General features: G+C 34.9%; 1 long non-coding RNA gene across 1 annotated transcript; it reads right to left on the bottom strand.

Annotated features, from left to right (window-relative positions):
• Positions 1–1,471: 1,471 nt before the first annotated feature.
• Positions 1,472–3,801, bottom strand: LOC107836163 (uncharacterized). The gene is made up of 2 exons (XR_001662021.1): positions 3,404–3,801; positions 1,472–1,585 (listed from the first exon to the last, which is right to left on the bottom strand). It is a non-coding gene; the product is annotated as an uncharacterized LOC107836163 (long non-coding RNA).
• Positions 3,802–5,421: the final 1,620 nt, after the last annotated feature.

The raw sequence follows: 5,421 nt of genomic DNA on the forward strand, positions 1-5,421 counted from the left end.
TTTAACCTCAAAAACAATACTTTTAAAAAGAAGAAAAGTTTTCTAGTCAAACACTGATCACTTGGATAGACATTTAAACCGCTTATAAAAGTATTTATTGCATCATAAGATGGCAAGGAACACAAAGGGTTTAGCAAATTACTTTTGTCGAAGGGGTGATTGGCAAGTTATTTGGCAAGTTATTTGAGACAGACAAGAAAGGAAATCCCCAAACAGCAGGCACTAGGCTACAATGATTTGATTCATGACTCCAGTTTCTAGCATCATTTGTCTCTGGAGAACAGGTTTTCTGCTGTGTTTTCAGGTTTCAGGAAAAGGCTGATGGAAATGTCCAAACACACAAGTGAATTATTATTTTTCTGGTTTCTAATATTCCAAATGTCACGGTTCTCTATTTTAATAGATGTTTTCAGCATTAATCCAAATTCTGTTTTTGATCTGCAGAAGGCACGCTAAAAGGTGGTTTGTGGTTTAACCAGGGAAATTGAATTCCTCTGTCATCCAAATTTAAGAAGACAGGTAATGCAATTAGACACACTTTGATCAAAATGAAATGCAAAATGAAATATAGATTGTTGCATTCAGCTTTGGTCTGATTCATTACACAGTGCACTATAATATTGTATTGATATGGACTCTCAAATATGACTTTTTGCATACATATGCATACATTTCACAGGCTGCCGATGACCTGTGCAAAAGGCCTTCGTTGTGACTTGTCTGAGCTAAAGTGATCTTTTATCCTGCATATGAAACCCTAAAGTTGTTAAAACCAGGTTCAGTGTATAAATCTTAAAATGGTTATGAAACTGCCTGAAGTATACTAAATATTATTTAAAAATGTTTTAAGATAAATTATGAGGATTTTTTTTGTTTCCTTCTAATAAATTTGCTTGTTTTTCATTTTGATAGCAATGGTAAATGACTAAAGTCTGAGGACTCCACAGCACTTTACAAGCAGACATTCACATATTGAATACAGGATCTGTGCTATGGAGAGCCATTTCAGCCAAAATTAAATAAATAAGTAATATTTATAATAATATTTACATATTTATTTCTGGGTTAACAAGCATCTCCTCTCATGAACACAGCGGTGACTGATTAGCCAATTTAAACTTCTGCTCTGCTCATCATGGTCTTTGAGTCCCTTTTTAATTTTGTAATGGTACCGAAATGCACAAAAAAGCGCAACACCTTGTTTAAGACGTATTGGATCAGAGGACGTGCTGGTCTCAACATCCTGGCCGTGTTCAGTTTGTCACCTACTCCCAAGATAAACTCAAAACCTTCCGCTATCATAACTGAGCACCCCTATTCATTAAATATGACTGTAGTTGGAAAACAAACATCAGCGTTAGCTTACCGTGCAACGTCTGGGCAACCGGAGGACTCCTGGACGGACAGCAGCGGTGCATGTCTGAAAGATGGCCTCCGATGCAGATCTCCAAGGCTTGGCACTCTCATTCTCTCAGCTCGATGCTCCATAGAGCTGCCTCTGGATATTGCAGTTCACTTACGATGTACAGTAAAATCTGCTCCTTATAGTTGGATCACAGCTGGTAGCTACGAAGGCGTCCCGGACCTTCAATCGTAAGCAAACTTCAGCAGCCGCTTCGTCCAAACTATAAAAACCCCTAACGGTGAAGCTGAGTCCACGAGAGCCGCCAACTGAAACACGTTCTGAGTGGCCATACGAAAAATAAAGTCAGGAGTAATAACACTATTTTCTAATGATGTTAATGAGCTTCAGCTTATTGATAACCCGTTAGTAGGTCGCCATCTTTCTTAAAGCAAAGTACGGTGCAACGCTAACCAACCAATTGGGGAAGTTGTAGCCTGATGACGTGCCTCTCCTCATTTGCATTTAATCTTTTTCTAAGTTTTGCGGGGAAAATAGACTGTGATAAATAAGAAAATAAGGAAATACTAAATGAATAAGGGAAATTGGAAAATGGGAAAATTAAATTTTTTTCAAACAAATGTAAATGAAAAATAGATAAAAGAAAAATGGGTAAAAAAAAGGGGATATATGAGAAATTGATTAATGAAACTGGGAAATAGAAAATCGGGATAATGGAAAAAGGAAATTGAAAAATTGTTAAATTAAAAAATAGATTAATGAAAAATGGGTAAATAGATAAAGGGATGAATGAAAAATGGACAAATGAAAAATAGATAACTGAAAAAGGGGAATAGAGAAAATGATAATCTGAAAAATAAATGAAAAATTGGGTTAATGAAAAAGGAAAATTGAAAAGTGGTTAAATGAAAAGTAGATTAATGAAAAATAGATAAATGAAAAAGAGAAATTGATAATCTGAAAAATAAATAAATGAAAAATCGGGTTAATGAAAAAGGGAAATTGAAAAGTGGTTAAATGAAAAATAGATTAATGATAAATGGGTAAATGAAAAATAGATAAATAAAAAATAGATAAATGAAAAAGGGAAATTGAGAAATTGATAATATAAAAAAAATTATAAATTGAGTTAATGAAAAAGCTAAATATTTATTTAACATTTTTTTATTTCATTCATTTTCTTCATTTATTGGTTTATTTTACTCATTTTTTTTTATTTATTTCACCCATTTATTTATTTAATTTTGGCTGAAATGGCTCTCCATAGAAATTGCTCTCCATACTGTGCCACATTACAGGAGGATAAAGTAAATGGAAAAGCAACAAAGGTATAAAAAATGATCCCGTGTTCAGTCCTGCATCAAACATGATTTACTTTGAACTGGAGTGTTAGTCTGTTGGTCTAAAATAATATGAATCTTAAAGTAAAGATGTTCTGCAGACTTTGAGGATTTTTAGTTTTAATCTCTTAATGAATCTTCATCAGGAAAACAAACTCGTCAAGAGTCAGTTTCCTCTATAAAGTCGTCGTTTCATCATTGTAAAGTTGTTTATAGGGACTTTTTTATAGGGACTTTTTATCAAACAAGTGTACATGCGGAAAAACATACAGGCCTTACTCCAACAGGCCTTTATGGGATGAATCTTGGTTCTGTACTACACTTGCCNTTCAGCCAAAATTAAATAAATAAGTAATATTTATAATAATATTTACATATTTATTTCTGGGTTAACAAGCATCTCCTCTCATGAACACAGCGGTGGCTGATTAGCCAATTTAAACTTCTGCTCTGCTCATCGGGGTCTTTGAGTCCCTTTTTATTTTTGTAATGATACCGAAATGCACAAAAAAGCCCAACACCTTGTTTAAGATGTATTGGATCAGAGAACGTGCTGGTCTCAACATCCTGGCTGCGTTCAGTTTGTCACCTACTCCCGAGATAAACTCAAAACCTTCCGTTATTGTAATTGAGCACCCCTACTGATTAAATATGACTGTAGTTGGAAAACAAACATCAGCGTTAGCTTACCGTCGCGGACCTTCAATCGTAAGCCAACTTCAGCGGCCGCTTCGTCCAAACTATAAAAATCCCCAACGGTGAAGCTCCGAGTCCATGAGAGCTGCCAACTGAAACACGTTCTGTCTGAGCGGCCACACGAAAAATAAAGTCAGGAGTAATAACACTATTTTCTAATGAAGTTAATGAGCATCAGCTTATTGATAACCCGTTAGTAGATCGCCATCTGTCTTGAAGCAAAGTACGGTGTGACGCTAACCAACCAATTGGGGAAGGTGTAGCCTGATGACGTGCCTCTCCTCATTTGCATTTAATCTTTTTCTAAGTTTTGCGGGGAAAATAGAATGTGATAAATAAGAAAATAAAGAAATACTAAATGAATAAGCGAAATTGGAAAATGGGAAAATTAAAATTTTTTCAAACAAATGTTAAATGAAAAATAGTTGAAAGAAAATGGGTAAATAAAAAAGGATATATGAGAAATTGATTAATGAAACTGGGAAATAGAAAATCGGGTTAATGGAAAAAGGAAATTGAAAAATGTTTAAAGTAAAAATAGATTAATGAAAAATGGGTAGATAAAGGGATAAATGAAAAGGGGGAATAGAGAAATTGATAATCTGAAAAAATAAATGAAAAATTGGGTTAATGAAAAAGCTAAATTAAAAATGGTTAAATGAAAAATAGATTAATGAAAAATTGGTAAATGGATAAAGGGATAAATAAAAAAATAGAAAAATAGATAAATTAGAAATTGATATGAAAAATAAATAAATTAAAAATTGGGTTAATGAAAAAGCTAAATTATTTCTTGAACTAATTTTTATTTATTTTACTCATTTTCTTCATTTATTGATTTATTTTACTCATTTTTTTATTTATTTCACCCATTTCTTTATTTATTTAATTATGGCTGAAATGGCTCTCCATACTTTTTATCAAACAAGTGTACATGCGGAAAAACATACAGGCCTTACTCCAACAGGCCTTTATGGGATGAATCTTGGTTCTGTACTACACTTGCCTTTGTGAACCGTAATTTTTCACCACCATGAAATGAAGAGAAATGCACCGACATATACTGAATTATTCTTCCTTTTTGGGTGTTTGGGCGAAAGGGGTGCACCATGAAGCATTTGTGCTTAATACCAAATGTCTAGCGCTGCCCCTGCTGACACTACAGGACACAAAAAAATGTTCAAATTCACCCCTGACCAATTCGGCACATCCTGATCTTTATTCTCTCAGATTTTTGGCTTTTCTGGAACGTTGTGTCCTAGAGTAACTAGACGATGCATCAGGGTGACATGTCCTTATTAAAAAATGTGTCCTTCCCCTCTAGGGAGTGTGTTTACATCTCACTGGCAATAACAATTCATATTTGGTAAAGCTGACAGCACAGAGATGGGAGACAGGAGGGAGCCGCCTGATTTGAGGATTGCAGGGCAATTGTGGCGGCGTGACTGGAGAAGGCAGCAAATTCTCCAATGGCTTAAATGTCAACCGGTCAATAAAATCTTGGCACTCTGTCACTTCTAATTTGTACTAAGACAGAGGATGCTATTAAAGAACGAAACTAAAATTACCAACATGACATTTACCCATTTATTTATTGTTGTTTCTCATGTCAATTCTCCGTGTCGTCATTGTGTAACTGAAAGCCGCCTCGCTTCAGACTCCTCCAAACTGCGAGGGCGCTTCCAGGCCGTTAGGCTGGGGTGGTATTTATTTTTAATTAACATGTCAGACTCACCATGTCTGCATGACTCTGCATCAATTGCTATAGAGGCATGCAGAGTTAATAAACGGCATCATCTGCATTCAGAAAATGAACCGAACACTGCAGTCGACATGGTAAATATTGCACTCTGGTAGGTGAATGAATGAATGAAGAGGATGAATGAGTGTACAAACACTAAAATCACATTTTCTCTTTCAGTCACTTCCCTATTATGAAGAGTTTTCTGCCACATTGTTGAACTTCTCAAATTTTTGTGCCACTTTTACCATTTTGTTCTCTTCTTTGAACTTTTGATCCCT

The sequence above is a fragment of the Poecilia formosa genome, unplaced genomic scaffold (assembly GCF_000485575.1).
Source record: "Poecilia formosa unplaced genomic scaffold, Poecilia_formosa-5.1.2 Scaffold42, whole genome shotgun sequence".
In the NCBI taxonomy this organism is placed as follows: domain Eukaryota; kingdom Metazoa; phylum Chordata; class Actinopteri; order Cyprinodontiformes; family Poeciliidae; genus Poecilia; species Poecilia formosa.